The 18,406-nt window shown below is 41.7% G+C and overlaps 1 long non-coding RNA gene across 2 annotated transcripts; it reads right to left on the bottom strand.

The window, feature by feature from the left end:
• Positions 1-3,932: 3,932 nt before the first annotated feature.
• LOC125292297 lies at positions 3,933-18,396 on the bottom strand. 2 transcript variants are annotated; one of them, XR_007193156.1, is made up of 3 exons: positions 18,305-18,396; positions 4,855-4,969; positions 3,933-4,167 (listed from the first exon to the last, which is right to left on the bottom strand). It is a non-coding gene; the product is annotated as an uncharacterized LOC125292297 (long non-coding RNA). The 2 variants fall into 2 exon arrangements; XR_007193155.1 differs by lacking the exon at positions 18,305-18,396 and having other exon boundaries at positions 4,855-5,077.
• Positions 18,397-18,406: the final 10 nt, after the last annotated feature.

The following is an 18,406-nucleotide window of genomic DNA, read 5'->3' as shown; positions in this document are numbered from 1 at the left end:
CATAGACTGTAAAAAATATGGACAAAGCGTCTGTGACGTCACCCATAGATTTTCTGAAGAACGGTTATGAAGCCGTTTATGGGGGGTAGAAAAAGTTCACGCTGTTCCGTACAGTCTGCCCCCTCAGGATCGGCGCGCTATTACACTTACGCCAGGATGATTGAGTGAGACGGTAACCACTACGTCTCCGGTATACATTATTGAAAAGAGGAAGGTCTTGTCAACAAAACAAGCCCTCATTGGAGTACCTTTGTGAACTGTGACCAATCCTAGAAGCGATTTATTGAGCTTAGTGCCCGAAATCCCGGATGTTGACAGCCACAGTGTTCCGTGACGTTTATTCGCGGAGTCGTAACAGTGTTTAAATGCGTAACTTTTGGACACAAATTAAACAAACACTTTACAATCGTGAGACGGTGATTTTTACATCGTTCAATGTTGGTAGATTTGTTATTTTTAAGATTACATCGTTAATGAAGCATTTTGTTGATTAATTACGTGGTTAGGATAATTTTTAAATTAGCCAACATGTAGCTTAGCTATACTGGCAAGTAAGTTGATACTTTTACGTCCTTTAACTGTTAACTTTGAACTCGGTTACTTTTGAAATAATAAACGGGAACTCCTCAACTCACTCTGGGTGCAGTAGTGAAATATGTTATTTAAATTTCAAAGTGTATCAAGTGCTTGTAACAGAAATATAGGAACAGAAACTGTGCCTCGTCTGAGAACCAACCCGGGTGTGGCATAAGACAACTCTGGTTCAATGTGAATGAAACGCATCACAGCATAGGACATTCATTGTGCCATCAAAGACAACTGCAAAGTGGATGTGGTGAATAAAGTGCAATTTCAAACTGTGGGAAAAGGTAATGATAAAGCACATGGATTCGTTTACAAGCTAGCGAACGGTTAGCATAAGTTTGGTAGAACTTTGTGGATGTTACCAGGTAAGGTTTCTTGTTTCTCACTTCTCTTTCTGGGACGGTAGTCTCAATGTTGCAAGGTTGGTTTTCCGCCTGGGACGCTTAGGGCTGAGAGGGGAAAGTCACCATTTTCACGGAACAGGTCATTTAACAAGACAGAACAATATAGAACAAAACTGAGAACAAAATATAAGGAATAATTGAGTACAAAATTGGAGAACAATTAAGAACAAATTTACTGATGAACAATCATTAACAATCTACTATTTATCTAATCTACTAAATTATAACAAACAAACAAAATTATAACAAATTACTATTTACAAATTAGAACTATTTACAAATGTACATATTTACAATACAGCTCGAGCTGCATGGCCACCTACAGCTCGAGCTGCATGGCCACCTCCCTTGCCGCCATATTGTGGCACGTGGGGCAGTACCACTCACCCTCTGGTACCAAGATGACATCAACGCACTGTGCGTGGTACCAGAGGGTGCAGCTGTCGCAGCCCAGCCACAGCACCTGGCCGGACCCACCAGCAGGTGCCATGCGCCCGCACATGGCACAGTCTGCGGGACCTGCCCGTGCAGACTCCTGGGCCAGCCGAGCCTCCCTAGTGGCCGCCTGACGGGCCTCCCTCTCCTGCCGCGCCTGGAATTGTGCCATCTCGCGCTGCCTCCTAGCGGCCTCTCTTACAGCGCGTGCAGCCGCCTTTGCTGCCTGTGTAGCCGGGATGACTCCAGAACGTACCAGGGGGTTGGGGAAGCGCCGGCAGGTCGGGCACTGTCCGGTGGCGGTGGTGGTCCCAGCGGCGGCCGTGGTGGTGGAGGCAGCGGCGGCTGTGGTGGTGGTGGAGGCAGCGGCGGCTGTGGTGGTGGAGGTGGAGGCAGCGGCGGCTGTGGTGGTGGAGGTGGAGGCAGCGGCGGCTGTGGTGGTGGTGGAGGCAGCGGCGGCTGTGGTGGAGGTGGCCATGGCTGCGGTGGTGGCAGCAGCAGCGCCGGCCGTGGTGGTGGTGGACGAGGAGGAGGCAACTGGGCCCCAAGGCGTCGGGACGGCAGTGGTGGTCGTGGCAGCGGGACCCCGTGGCGACGAGACGGGGGTGGTGGTGGTGGTGGCGACTTCGCAGGTGTTTGCTACGGTGGTGGAGAGGGGTATCGCGTTGGTGGCGGGTACGGCGTCGGTGGTTGTGTTGGAGGGGGCGTTGGCGGCGCAGTTGTTGTCTGTGGTGCTGGTGGAGGCGGCAGGGGCACCCTCGACGGTGCAAGGAGGGGTGGACATGTCCTCGTCAGTGTCCTCCGGGGCGTCAAAACACTCCCCACCCGCTGAACGGTCCCGGAGGCCTTTGACGAGCTGCAACAAAAAAAAAGCACAAAATGAAGACATTGTTAGAAATGTATGTAAATGCTGTAAAATTGATCTTGATGAACTTTTCATGATTGTAGACTGTCTTTTTTCCCTAACTCACCTTTGACTCGTCCACCTCCATCCTGTTCAGCGGGAAGAGGCCTGTCCGTCTGAACCCACTGATGATGTTATGGGGGGTACAGGCCTCCTCCAGCGCGTACTTTAGCACCGCCGAGAATTGCCGCTTGCCGATGACGAGGTCGTCTGTGACGTCACCCATAGATTTTCTGAAGAACGGTTATGAAGCCGTTTATGGGGGGTATGGGCGGCGCCATCTTGGAAAACCTTGGGAAATCCTAACCCCGCCCACCTCCTGAGCAAGCCCGGTGAACCCGCCCGTCGTCAGCCGAGCAGCCTCAGCTAAGCTATCTGTAGCGTTAGGCCTACAAGATGGACTGGCACAGGCGTTGCTGTAACATAATTTGCTGGTAAGTTTGATCTGCTAGCATTGAAGTTCATGTATGTTTCTTAATGCCATGTTCAGACACTTTTTAATTTTGTATGCTGAAAGGTATTCGGGTGAACGGTTGAAAAGTTGAGAATGAAGAGTTGAGTTTGCAGATTCTAGCTTCTAGGTAAAATAAACTAATTTGTAAATGAGTAATTTAGCAGTTTAGCGTTACAGGTTCAGCAACTCATACTGACAAAAATGTATCTTTGCCTTTATTGTTTTGTGATTAACGTTAGCATCTCATATCCTCAGTGGCAGCCATCATTGTAACGTTAATTAATTTACGATAACATCAGCCAGCTCGCTGTATTCTGTCAACGTGTGGTGTGAATTGATAACAAAATCGTAGTAGGGTATTAGTTAACTTGTACATCATGAATTCATTTTGATTAACTCTTAATATCACGTTTTGAAATCGCTATATTGCTCTAAAGTTGTCAGTGGTAGCTTGGTCTAAGATGACATTGAAATTTCTCATCGGTGGCCATTTCACGATCCAGCGTTCATGTTCGGTTAGCTTGCCTTATTTCCCCTTCTTGTCAGGCTATTATCAAAGCGTTAAATCCAGTTACAGTGTCGGTGTTTGGCATAACAATGCCAATATTAGTGTAGTTTGTCACTGAAGACCCATTTCAAATCGCACAATAGTACTACAGCATTGTACAATAACTGTACTTTTGTTGATTACAACAAGTAGTGTTGGTTTGCATTATTGTATTATCTTGTAAGATATATAGGTACTAATGAAAAGTTTACCTTTCTATTTTGGCAGTTCGCCATGGGGAGGAGGCGGCAAGGAGGTCCATGGGCTCTAACCTGGGACTAGAGGTCCAGGTGAACTGGTTTGGCTGGGGTGTGGTGATATTGAACCTATTGAGACTATACAGTACATTTCACTTTATGTCTATTGATGGACTGTTACACCTACCCTTTACTTATGCCAAACCCATTTCTGTTCTTTAAATATCAGAAAGTAAACTTACTGTTGATGGCACTGAACTTGCACTTGGAAATGTTTATGGAACTTTTCTGAACTGTGAATTACATTAAAACTCATGCCAAACCAATTTGCCTGTGCTTTCAAAAACATTTATACAAATCTGTCAGCTTCAGTCACTAGGTTGAATTGAAGACCCAGATGCAGAAGTAAAGGTGATTTTTTACTTGTATATCTTGAGCATTACAGGTAACCACTGAATTTGTGAAACTAAAATAACAAAAACTAATATGTACTAAGCTAGTACATAGTCAATACATATTAGATCACTTTAAAGACACAGATGCAAATGCTGTAAATAAAGGTGAACAAAGTCCTTGAAATCAGAAGCTGCCACTGCTCAATGACTTCTGCCCCATCTGGTAATTTTTAAAATGTTCCAGATCTGAAAACAGAAATATTGGTATATGTCACATCCTTGAACTTACTGTAAACTATGAACAAGTGCTCACAAATTAAGCTAAAAAATATATTTTTTATGTGGTAATCATAGACTGTGGAGGCAATATATGACAACAACGAAGTAAGATTTGCAGACTCACTCCCAATATTTATAATGAACAACAAACTCACAGAACACTTAGCTGAATGGGGACAGGACACGCGTATTCAACTATTGCACATGCCCTGTTTATGCGGGCAATAAGCAAAAACAAATGTGGTGTATTTAAAGTAATGTAGAATAAATATTTCTTGTATTTTTGTGTTTTCAGTGAAACAGTGTAAGCTCATATCTACACCCTATTGAGGCAGTTATTAACAGTTAGGCCAAGGTCCAGTCAAACAATAGCCAGCCACTGGTGCCATATTGTTTAATTATGCAATCTGTATCCAACCAAAACCTGCTGATTTGAAGACATAATGCAACTACTTTCCGTGTGTGACTTATCAAAAGATGCTAATGATAAATTATTTTGATAGTTATTGCACAGATGTGCCCTGGACTGCTCAAAATAAAAGGCCACTCTAAATGTCTGAAATGCATTCATGTTTGTTCAGTATATGGTAACGATGTCTGGAATATACAACCAGTAGGTTGCTCCAATTAAATGTATGAAAAATTTCAAAGTACCATGGAATCAGTGCTGAAGTGATGCTTCTGAGTGTCGACTGCACAGACGAGAATTGAAGTTAGGAGTCCAGAGCCCTCTCCAGCACCCAGCCTGTCTGGATTACCTACAGGGAAACTTTGCATAGACAAGAAGTGTTCGTTCAAATTTGTGTTTAACAAATACAGTGGGCAGTGCTTCGACTTGGCCAGCTTCACTCGCGGTCCACGCGTGGGATCACGCGGTATCACGCGACTTTAATTTGTATTTTTCCAGTGAGACGCTGCAACAACCCAAACAACCGGTAGATGGCTCAAGTGAGCAGGGTGTCTCGTAAAAAGAAATGGAGCCTGGAAAACCCTACACAGACTTCATTACAGACTTTAGCAGACTGGTTTAGAAATAATGTAATAGCCAGAAATATGCCTGCCCTGCCCTAATAAAGAAATATTTGGTTAACTGCGAGTGAATCCCGTTTGCAGCCGTAGAGACGCAGGACAAATTAAACATTCTGGTTTTCTCCGAGTGCAACGATGATAGACATCATTTGGACAAAATATAGAGTATTAACCTCCGTTGCTCAGCCAAATGCCTTCCTGTTACGTCCTGTTATCACGGAGTTACAGGCGATAAACTATTTTTGATGGTCACAAGTTTACTTCATTAGGCACTGTTCGTTATTTATTTAAGGGGCTACCGGAGGAGTTTTGGGAGCATTAGTCCAAAAAGACCCTCCCTCGCCAGCAATACATTTTTCTATGACCCTCCAAAGTGATTATGAAAAAATCACTGTCAACTTTTTCGGGTTTATCGCCTACTGTATTTTAACGTTTTCACATATTTGGCCATAAGCCGTTTATCATAGGCTATCACGAAACCAAACTACAAAGGCGACCACTTTAACAGGGGAATTAATTGGGCACGAATCATGCTGAATCATGCCTTCCTGTTACGTCCTGGTATCACGGAGTTACAAGCGATAAACGATTTTTGATGGTCACAAGTTTACTTCATTAGCGGTTTATTTTTTTGGATTATTAAAGAGTGTTTTTCAAGGTTTGACTTCGTGCTTATTCAGTAGAGCATTTAGTGCTCTCCCCAATCCCAGACGTTCACATTGCATGTTTGTTTGTAATGGATGCAACCGTGAGATAGGCTATGCGTTTGACAGTGAGTTGTTAACAGAACCAAGACATAGGCCTATAGCCCAGCAGCAATCTAGGGACTGATCGTTATTTATTGAAGGGGCCACCGGAGGAATTTTGAGTGCTTCAGTTGGAAGTTGCATGACCCTCTCTTGCCTGCTAGAAATGGTTCAATGACCCTCCGACAGAATTGTTAAAAAAGACATGACCCTCCCCTGCCAATTGTCTTCGCCCAGCGCCACAGCCACACACTTTGTGATAACGTTCTTAAATCAATCTTTCCCCCGTGAGCTTGCATGCTACCAGTCCTTCCTTTTCAAATGTGTTTAGCCTGTTTGCACAATTTCACAAATAATCATATGTGATTAATAGTATGACAAATAATCCCTGTGCACGCGGGGACGAAACAATGCATGCCAACTTTTCCGTGTTTATCCACGTATTTTAACTTTCCCCACTGTCTAGCCGTTTTAATGTTTTCCCGTAGAATATCTCATATTTTAATACTCTCAAAACGGCCCTGCCATCGGGCCTGTCTATGTGTTGCCCTGTTGCTACCCCTTGCCCTTCCAACGAAACAGATGTCTTCAAATCATCGTTTTCCTTGCTTGAAGGCGAACTTAGAGTGATGTTAACCTATTTAAGTTTAACGGTAGCGATTGCCGAGAAGCACGATTCATTGGCTTGCATGTTAGGCCTTATGTCTCACGTCGCACCTGAGGCTACTCAGCTGCAAGAGAAATAATTTCCCCTGTTTGTATGTTCACTGCAGGTTGGCCTACCATAACTTACCAACTCTGCACTGTAGACTGGCTATTTATATTTTTCTGTGAAATAAGCAATTGTATTTGTTCAACTTTATTAAGCAGAATTACGCATAGGGTACTTGGAACATAATACATTTGACAAAGGACAGATGAATGTTGCTAGTGACAAAATATTAACTTTCAGTGTTTTACGATGTCTTTGTCATGGGGAAGTGTTTTTCCCCATGCATTTATTCTAAGTTACTGTCAGTGACTGCCGTGAGAGAAGCGGGTTCTGTGTTTCGTTCATGTCAGTGACTGACGCGAGAGAAGCGGGGTGTGTTGTGTTGTGTTGCGTTGCGTTAATTTATTTTCATTGGGCATGCCGTGCCGTCCACAGCTCTTCAGTTTTGACAAAGCCAAAATTACTCCTTTTGAAACAATGAGTGCAGGAAGCGCGTTTGTATGGTTATATTGCTTGACGGGGGGTCCCAAGCAGCTTTCAGCCATAAGGCTACTTTGAGAACATTTCAATTCACCCGACACTAATATTCAAAATGTTGAAAACTATTTCGGCATAGCCTATAAAGCAGTTTAATTAAATGGAATGTTAGTTGTAAACAAACGAGCTACTTGGTGAGGCTTGGCCTCACAGATGCGCTCATGCCTTAGATGGCAGGAAAAATCTTCACGATAGGCCTATTAACTAACCACCCGATTCACGTTGGCTGGGGGGAAGGGGGGCCATCAGACAATTGTGCCCAGTTAATTCGGCCCTTCCCCCAAAAAATCACACCTTCCCACCTCTGACAGCTTAAAAGAAGTCAAGAGGACTCCTTACTCACAGACCTATTCACAAACCTGCGGTTTTGAAATCCTATGCAGCTACAGGAGCTTCCAATCGCGAGGAAGCAATTTTGCATTGTAGGCATAACTAACATGCAATAACGCCGCCAACAACAACCAAAACTAGGCTAATCATTGTCAACATGTAAATTAAATGTACCATTAGTGTGAATCAAATCAAAATGTTCTCTTTTGCAAACGTAGGCATAGTAACAGAATAATTTAATAACGTTACAAAGATACTACATCAATCCGTATGTTTCATTGGGCTACTAGGCTATTTGTTTTGCCTTGATTCATTTAGGCTAGGCCTTTTTATTCAGGGGCCGTATTCACAAAGAATTTTAAGGCTAAAAGTAGCTCCTAACTGGCGAATTTAGGAGCAACTCCTAAAATAATGGGCGTGTCCTCCTAACTTTAGGACTCCTATTTTTTTCACAAAAAAAGTAATTCAAGCATTTTAGACCTAAAAGTAGCACCTAAGTCTGGGACAGCTTAAGTCGAGAGGACTCTAACTCACTAAGACCTATTCATAAACAGCTTTTTTTGTGGCATTTTACGTTGCGATGTTTTTGAAATAGCCTATCTTAACAGGAGCTTCCAATCATAAGGGAACAATTTTGCATTCATAAAAGGGATGCAATAGCCACCAACAACAACCAAAACTACTCATTGTTAACATGTAAATGAAATGTAACGTTTCATTGTGAATCAAATTAAAATGTTCTCCTCTTTGCAAAGCGTAGCCTAGGGATATGGTGACAGATTAATTTAATAATGTTGCAAAGGTAGGCTACTGCATCAATCCATAGGCCTATGTTTCATTAGGCTACTAAGCTATTTGTTTTGCCTTACTCTTTATTCATTTAGGGTAGGCCTTTTTATTCAGTTATTAATCATCTTCCGTCCTTCGCACTACTTGTGTAAGCGCCGCATTCTCCGACCTGTCACCTGTCAGTCATCATCGGAAGAGAGGTGTTTGGAATTCCAGCGTTACAATCGTCAGCCAATCAAGGTGGTCACTTCAGTCAAGCTTCGTGCATGAGTAATGACGTCATCCATAACCACGAAGATTCACTCCTAGTTTAGGAGTTGTCTGAAAGGCTTTGTGAATAACTTTTAAGAGAAAACTCCAATCTAAAATCTTTAAGTGCGATTTAGGAGTAGCCTACTCTAGTAGTAAGATAAAAGCCTTTGTGAATAGCCTACGGCCCCAGTTATTCATCATCTTCCGTCCTTGTGTAGCGACGCATTCTGAGACCTGTCACTCATCATCGTAAAGGGAGGTGTTTGGAATCATGCCAGCGTTACAATCATCAGCCAATCAGCCAATCAAGGTGGTCACGCTTGCCCATTTACCCAAATTAATGGTGAATATTACTGATGATCATTGTTATTTAAGAACATGCAGTGTCGTAGGGTACCAAAAACATCTTGCTCGTAAAAAAAACATCATAACGCACATTCTGGCGGGTCTGTTATTTACTGTAGGCTGCGCCAAACCACATGCCTTTATTTTGAGCAAGCCTGCATTCATTCATTCATTCAACCTTTATTTATTCTCGGAGGGTCATTGAGGGAAGCCCTCATTTTCAATGAAGCCGAAATTACAGAAGCGAAGCAAAGCGCTCCACAAACAAGACAACATTCGAGGCCTTCTGTTGAAGAATTTTATATAAAGCCTCGCTGACAGTAATCCTCCTGCCCTGATAGGCCTACCACAGCTGTGGATAGTGTGGAATGTTCAAGTAATAACACAATCAATGTGTGTCTCAATTGTCCCCCGCTGAACACCTCACATTTCTCTAGATTTTTTTGCAGCGAACTTACATGACACAATGCCATAAAATATGCCAGTTTTAGGACACAGAATAATGTTTGTAATGATACCAGGTAGGCCAGGTATTGTCGAAGGTGCATGGTGAAGTGAAATTCTTACTTTGGAAAACAAACATTTGCCGATATCATCGCCGATCATCAGAATATTGCAACATATTCTGTGTTCTGGACTGTAGGTAACTTGTTAAGCCAGTGGTTCTCAAACTTTTATTTCATTCCCCACTTTGATCAAGGGGCATGACTGATGATAGTGGAGATAGCGTGTTATCGAGGCTTTTGCAAGTCAGCATCTTCGACGGTAGTCTATTAAAATATCGTTTTTGATGTCCCAAAGCGGAGAGCCATACTTTATTGTTTTTAACGATCTCTATGCTACTCACAAAAAAATGTAGGCATGGGGACATGATGAAGTAGGTTATCCAACTGTCGTGTGTTAAATTATTGTGATTACGAGCCAGTGGTTTTCAAACATTATGTGTGACTCGGACATCTAACTAAATGCAACAGGCTCATATCGTCCTCGCATTCGCAAAATGAGGACCAGTGTTTTGTCAAATTGCAAATAGCTATTCGTTTTAACTATTTTTTTTATGATAGGCCTAGTATGAAGTGCTTTTTGTATAGGCTACTATCTTAATCTTGGAATATGGGGAGGGAAGTGGCGCGTCTGCAGTCAGCCAAATATGAATGTAATTCTGCGGCATAAAGCAGATGTAATTGTTTATTGTACAGAAAAATAAAAATGACATGTCAAGCAGTCAATTGACTACATTGCAGTCAAGAAGTAGGGCAAATTAATTTGAAACCAAAGCGTGGGTCATAGTTGTCTAAGCCTCTATTAAGTAGCCTGTTAAAAGCGTCGCCAGATAGTATTAAATCGGCAACAACATTGTTTTCTGCAGAAGCCTACCCAAGGCTACAGATTAATTCTGAACAGTTATATCTCTACTGGCTCAATTATCACCACTGTTTTGATTTGCGTAGTTGCGTAAACCCCAACACTGACAATAATGTAGACAGCAAATTTCGATTTCGATTTTCGTGTAGTCAAGCCCAAGTAGCCTAAATCGAGGTAATGTTTAATTATGCATGATTTATTTTGTTATTGAATTAAGTAGGCTGGGATTACTCGGCAACAATTATGTAAGGGGCGGCAGGCAGAAGCGATGTACAGTGGCAGAAGCGGCACAGTGGCTGAAAGTGGTACTAAAGCTTCACGCGGCTTCCGCCCGGCGTAATCTTGCGAATTAAGTGGTCATTTGAAAGCGATGCCCACTGTAAATGGCATCAATAAGAGTTTCAAACGTCAGTTATAACTATCGCTTGTTATCACAGCTCCATGTTCAAAGTATACGGTCAATGGTTCATAGCGGTTCACAATTTTGCCTCAGCTAGCAGACAACAAGTCTTTTAATGCTTGGCTGAAGTTTTTTTTTTTTATCTTAAGCGTGACAACCCAAAGACTGTATAAATTGTCAATGGACTAAGCATTCCCACAAGCGTATTTACAAAAGGTTTTTGGCGAACATGCTTTGTTGCCCCAGTATGTTTGTGAACTAACGTTAACTTTAGAGCTGTCTGTTCATTGACTCACACCTGGCTAGTATGACCAATGTTAAGCTAACTCATAGCGGGAGCACAATGGTTTTCACTAACGTTAACTTTAAAGTTAACTAAATGTATGTGTGTGCTTCTGCCATTCGGTCATCATTTTCGACATTAACTTATTTGAGGCGATATGGCGCTTCGCGTAGCCTAACGTTAGTGCCCACTTGATGCTAAATAATGCTAACATCTAGTGCTACGTGAAATAGTAGTGGAATGAATGTCACTTACCTGAAAAACTGGAACGAAGTCTTCTGAAAGTGTCGGTTAGTAGGCTTCAATTAATAGCTTAGCAAACCATTTTATGTCAGCTTTTGAATAAAGATGTTCAGAAAGGATGTGGTAACTTTGTGTATAATCATGGCTGAGACGTCAAAGTTTCAGGGTTTCCACTCAGCTGGCAACGTCTGCTGCTGTATGCCTCGACGTCAGCCGTCAATCAAGCCGACCACGCCCTTAATTATTCATATATTTTATATCTAAATGTGATCTAAACTAATGAGTTAGAAAAAATTCACCCCCTCACAGTTGTCAGGCACTGGGAAACTACCGAAAAGTACAATAAAAGTCCATGGGACCAGGCTTTAAAAACATGTATTTACGCTGTGAAAACGGACATTTTAACATGGGAGTCTATGGACATTTGCTCGCTTTTGGGACCAGTCCATAGCGGATTTTCGATGTATTGCAGTTTTTCGAACTTCCGGGTAGGCTTCATTGTTCAGATTAGAATGTTGCCGCTTGGTGCTTCCCTGTCACTATTAATTTCCATGGTTACGGCACAAACAAGTCTTATCCTAAAAAAATCCTAGTAGCAAAGATCCTTGATTACTAGCAAGATAGAGCAACGTAATTCGTTACTATGGGAGCAAAACGGGACAGTTCCGGTCTGCATAAGTGGGAGTGTCACCTTACGTCACTAAATAAACTTTCTCTCTTAATAAGCAATAAGAACAGATAAACATAATTGTGTTCACAGTATTATTGTCTATAATCATGTATGATACCAATGAATCATTCTTTAGGACATGATATGAATAATTTAATTAGTCATGTCAACTGAGCTAGCTAGCTTAAAATGCTATACAAGTGGATGGGAGTAGCTATGGCAATACAGCTATCGCTAACAAGTGACTAGTAGTTGAAGGACCCGCCAAACTTAATATACTGTTGCAAATTCACTTGAGTATAAACTATCCACTTTAACTAATGTCAGTAATGTTATTCAGCTAGTTGTCATTTCAAAGAAATTACACTTCTCCGTTTAAAATGTTACCTTAGCTAAGAGGCTAGCTAGCATGCTAACAACGGACAGTAACTGGCAGCAGCATGGTCTGATATTAAGTTATTTTATTACAAATCGAGCGCTAAAAAAATTACACTTTTAGGCTTGAAATGATCCCAAACACTTACAGATTATGACAAATTTTTCCAAAAAACCCTCAACAAATCCAGAAAGACATAATGACCAATTTATTGGTAAAATTCCACAAGTGTCCATTGACATTAGTGCAGCGAGGGTTTACTCTGGTCTGCATAAAGGGGGATTTCCCCCCCTCCCCCTTGCAATAGTCGAACGCGGAAATTGTTGAACGTTTGCGCCTCTCGCTCCGCTTTAACCCTCTCTGATCATAGACTGTCGCGGTAATGACGGTATTGTTGGGGGACAATACTAAATTGTTAAAAATATTCATAAATTGTATAGATGTGAACCAAAATAATGCATTAAAAAAAATAAGTTACTATTTAAACATATATTGTGATTTTTTAATGAAATTATAACATTTAATCACATTTTTAGAGCAGAAAAGATTGAAAATCTGGGTTGGGGACAAGGCCTAAGTAGGCAAATATTGGTGTTAAAAACAGTTTTAAAAATATAAATCATAAAGATTTTAGTGTATTACTTTTTTTGGTGGTGCAATAAACATTATTTGAAATAACTAAACTATTTATTTTGTAATATAGTATTTCTAACAAGAATTTATAACATGGGGACATAAAAGGTCCCCTAATTGAAGAATGACCCATTCATAGTTGTCTTCTCTCTGAATTCTCCTTATCAGATGGGATCCGGTAAAAACATAACCCCGGCTTATCTCCTCGGCGGTTAGTGCATCCAATCGCACAACAACTATCTGGAAACTACTTTTGTATAGTAAAACTGGCGACGTCCTGGCCAGATCCTAGACTCATTTACTGGATTTCATTGCTGGAAAACGACGTTCTTGCCCACCAGCCAGTGGTTGTGACGTCACGTGCAAAGTATGAATTAATTAAAAACTACTGAAAATTTCCCCATAGACTTAACATTGCCGATTATGGCATCACAATAGGGCACTTGGAATCCTATGCCAAGTCTTCCGGCCAGAGCCATATGGTTCCGGCCACCTCCAGCAACTGTCTGTCTCACGGTGTGTTTCCACACAACAAAATTTCGCGTCGCTCTCATTGAGGTTGAATGAAGACGAAATTCGCCCTAGTTGGGCGAGAAATGAGTTTAATCGCCGAGGCAGGCGAAACAAAGTTGGCCAAAGTTTAACTTTATTTAAATGAGGACCATTCGAGAACCAATCAGGTCCGCGTCTTTGTGAGGCGGGAGTTACAAAAAAGTCTGACCAAGATGGCGGAGACTACCTGAGCTGTAACACAAACATTTGTATGTGATTAAAATGTTTCTACACGAACATTGGCACTTGTATCAACACGAATTGTGGTTTATATGCCACACGAACTTAGTCAGAGCACATACACCACTAAATAGACCACTATATATGTTAGTTTCAGCACTCGATCTTTTTAGCTAGCTGACAGGCGAAATGCTAGTATTTTAGGACATTGGATTGCATTGTAAACCTAGCTAGACAGCTAGGCTACATGCTGCAACACATGTATGAAATATATTATGTCTTATTGGCCTTGTTGTTTCTATGAACATGAATTGTTGTTTATAGGCAACATAGTCTTAGTCGAGTCATAAAGACCCCTGGATATCTTCATTAAGTACTTAAACGTTTGAATTAGCTGATTAGCCTAATTAGCTCGCTTGCCACCACTGGCTAGACACTGCAGTCAAAGGTTAGCGGTTTTAAGCCGTCGTCCCCAGGCTTAAATTTAAGCTAAAAATCCATGAGGTGTTTCGCTGTGTGGAAACACACCGTCAGGCTTTAAGCATACAATAATTAAATAATTTAACCATTTAAACTATCCAACTATTTAACTGTTCTGTTAAACTCTGAACTCACACTATACTGACTTTGCACTCATTCACTCCTCAGCACTCATGACCCCCCCCACACACACACACACACACACACCCACACACACCTACAAGACTTTTAGCACTTTTACATCCCTCTCCCTATGCTACAGACCTTTTATTTTGTTTTCTTATTTCATCACACGTCAAAACACACACACACACACACACATATCTGACTTTCTCCAACTTTTGCACACTTTTTATTTATTATTTTTGATTTCTCCTCCATCTACCCATGTCCTTGATTGCCTAGCCTTTCTGCCCCCCCACCCCCCACCCCACCCCCATCCCCATGCTACAGACCTTTTATTTATTTTCTTATTTCATCACACATCAAAACACACACACACACACACACACACACACACACATATCTGACTTTTCTCCAACTTTTGCACACTTTTTATTTATTATTTTGGATTTCTCCTCCATCTACCCATGTCCTTGATTGCCTAGCCTTTCCCCCCCCCCACCCCCACCCCACCCCCATCCCAACACACACACTTACATCATCACTGTCATCACTTCACATACATACAGCACTCCTCTACATACTTGCTGCACACTGCCCCCACATACACAGCACATTGTCTTCAGGATCTTTCTCTCCAACACACATCCTCTCTACATAATTTACAGCACACTGCCCCACCTACCCACACACACACACTACAACACACACACACACAGTCACTGCTCCACTCCTGCCCACACACACATCTTCACTGTCATCACTCACATACATTACATACAGTACTCTGCTTGCAATAGTAAGTCCCTGACCCCCAACACACACACACACTTACATCATCACTGTCATCACTTCACATACATACAGCACACTGCTTGCTACAGTAAGCCTCCTCTACATACTTGCTGCACACTGCCCCCCACATACACACAGCACATTGTCTTCAGGATCTTCTCCAACACACATCCTCTACATACTTACAGCACACTGCCCCCACCTACCCACCTACACACTACACACACACACACACACACAGTCACTGCTCCACTCCCCTCACACACACACATCTTCACTGTCATCACCACATACATTACATACAGTACTCTGCTTGCAATAGTAAGTCCCTGCCCCCTACATACACAGCACATTATTTCATCAGGAAGCTTCTCCAACACACATCCCCAACATACTTACAGCACACTGCCCCCCAATACACAGCACATTGTCTCATGAGGAAGCTTCTCCAACACACATATTGCACACTGCCCTCTCCCCACATACACAGCACACTATCCCATCTCCCCTGTCATCCCCCCAACACACACACCAAGACCCCTGGCAGTTGGGTTAGCCCTTGAGCCGTGGATCTGCCCAAGGTTTCTTCCTTGGTAAGGGAGTTTTCCTTGCCCTGCTGCTCTTGGGTGCTCCTTTGTTGGTGCCCCCCACCCAATCCCAATCCTCCCCACCTTTTTATGCAGCCCTTGCCACTTAATCTACTAAACCCTCTTCTACTGCACTTCTACCCCCATTAATGCACAAATAGGCTGACACCAGACATAATTTCACTGCATTTCTTACTTCCAGTAACTATATGCATGTGACAATAAACTTCCTTGTATCCTTGTATCCTTGTTCAACTATTCCAACTGTCAGTTATCATCAACTATGCCTCTAGCCTACAGTACTATATTAAACCACCACCTACCTAGCAACCAATTAAGCAACCATTGAAATTAAGCATCTATGTCAGTTTCCATAGCAACCAACATGATTATACTAGCAAACCACTGTAGTAACTCCTTTATTTCTGATAGTAGCCACCATGGACACCCTAGCAACAACCTAGCAACAACTTCAAGTACCCTAGCAACAGCCTAGCAACCACATTCACAGTTAAAACCTAGCAACCAGCATAGCAACCACCATACTGCTCTAGCAACAGTCAGTTGTCATCAACTTTGACTCCCGTCAACTGTTTCCTCTGCCCACAACTGTTTCAAAATAAAACTCCTCACTACAATAATTCCATTTTAAATAATTTAACCATTTTAACTATCCAACTATTGTTCAGCCTTTCAAACTGTCAGTTGTCATCAACTATGACTCCTGCCAACTGTTTCCTCTGCCCACAACTGTTTCAAAATAAAAGTCATCACTATAATAATTTTATATTACATTTTTTTACCATTTTAACTATCCAACTATTTAACTGTTCAGCCTTTCAAACTGTCAGTTGTCATCAACTATGACTCCCGCCAAGTGTTTCCTCTGCCCACAACTGTTTCAAAATAAGTCTTCAATACAATAATTCCCTATTAAATAATTTAACCATTTAAACTATCCAACTTTTTAAATGGTACTATTTATCCAACTATTCCAACTGTCAGTTGTCATCAACTACAACTCCCCACCAAACTTTTTTCTCTATCTGACCTCCATCTTTTTACTTGGATTAGATTTTAAACAATATTTTATTCAGCAGCCATTTTTCCATTTTCATGCACTCGTAATTCCCAGTAATTACATTCTCTAGTTATTATTATTATTATTATTATTATTATTATATTATTTTACTGGGGCACAGCGTGCCACCATAGACTGTATATATAGAACTATATAGTTCTATATATACAGTCTATGCCTGCCACAGTAAAAAGGGTCTAGGTGACGCCCCTATCGTCGACGTATCGTGACGTTGACTTAGTGCGATCATTAACTCTGTGGTTGATTCAACCAGAGAATGTCTCAACCTATTTTTTACAGTCTATGGTCTCAACCAAAGATTCTATAGTTAACTAACATTTACACCACCCACCTCACCCGCAAGGCGACCAAAATTGTGAGTGATGCAAGTCACCCCGCTCACAATCTGTTTGATCTACTGCCCTCTGGGAAGAGGTACAGAAGCCTGCGCTCCCGCACTACCAGACTCACCAACAGCTTCATACACCAAGCTGTAAGGATGCTGAACTCTCTCCCTCCTCTCCCCCCTCCACCCTCAGCTACATAACATCCTGGACATTGGACCCACAATGGCCGCCTGCACTACTCCACTTGCACACTTGAACACTTGCACACTTGTACACTTTACAACTTGGTGTTGTTGTCCTGAAAACACAACACTTCTGCTGCTCTTACATAACTTGCACCACTATGCCACTTTCTTCATTACTCAGGTCAAACAGAACTACCCAAGCCTCTTATTGGCCTGACTTTGCACTAGTTTTTTATTGACTGTCTATGCACAATTTCAACAAAATTTTGCTGCTCTTATTTTTTCATTATTATATGTGCCCTCTTATTTACTTACTTTTTTGTTTACTTGAATGTTATGTTTGTCTGTGGACTTAAAATTGGTAAAATATGTCTTGTCTTCACCGTGGGATAGTGAGAAACGTAATTTCGATCTCTTTGTATGTCTGGAACATGTGAAGAAATTGACAATAAAGCTGACTTTGACTTTGACTTTGACTTTGACTAAGATGAATCATAAGACGATTCATCAATGGAACGAAATGGCACTAGTTCCGGACTCCTAAATAGGCGTGTCAAAACATAAACTTTTCTCTGAATAAGCAATAATAACATATACATATCATTTTGTATACTATTTTACAGTCATTGTTTGTGTGTGATGCCAATGAAACACTCTTTCGAACACGGAATGAATAATTTCATTTTGCCCCGTTAACCGAGCTAGCTAGCTAGCTAACGTTAGCATAGTAAACGGAAAGTGAATGGGAATGTTCGCTAGCTAGCTAGCAGCTAAGAACTTTGGTTAAACTTATATATTGTTGCAAACAAACCTGAAATAACATATGTTCAGCAACTTTGTGGTAGTCTACTAGTTCTAGCAAAAAATATGTTAGGTTAGTTTATCAACCATCTCTGAGTCTAGAGCCTCTGAGAACAGGTGGCTGTGCACCAGAGCTTTGAGGAGACAGTGACAGATCACGAACAAAGCTATTTTTGTCTTTATTTGTTTCGTTGGAAAATACAATTTCAATGTCGGAATGTTAGGGAGACATGTGGCTTCTAGAAAATGGGTTCAAAACTTACATCGCTGAATGTAGGGCTAATGGATGGTCATATTCCGTGAAAATGTTCATTTCTCCCATAGGAATACATAGACACTGGACCTCCCGCTAGACTCCTAAATGG

The sequence above is a fragment of the Alosa alosa genome, chromosome 3, assembly GCF_017589495.1.
Source record: "Alosa alosa isolate M-15738 ecotype Scorff River chromosome 3, AALO_Geno_1.1, whole genome shotgun sequence".
Lineage (NCBI taxonomy): Eukaryota > Metazoa > Chordata > Actinopteri > Clupeiformes > Clupeidae > Alosa > Alosa alosa.
The sequence above is the reverse complement of the archived record's forward strand: the minus strand, read 5'-3'. Positions and strand labels throughout refer to the sequence as shown.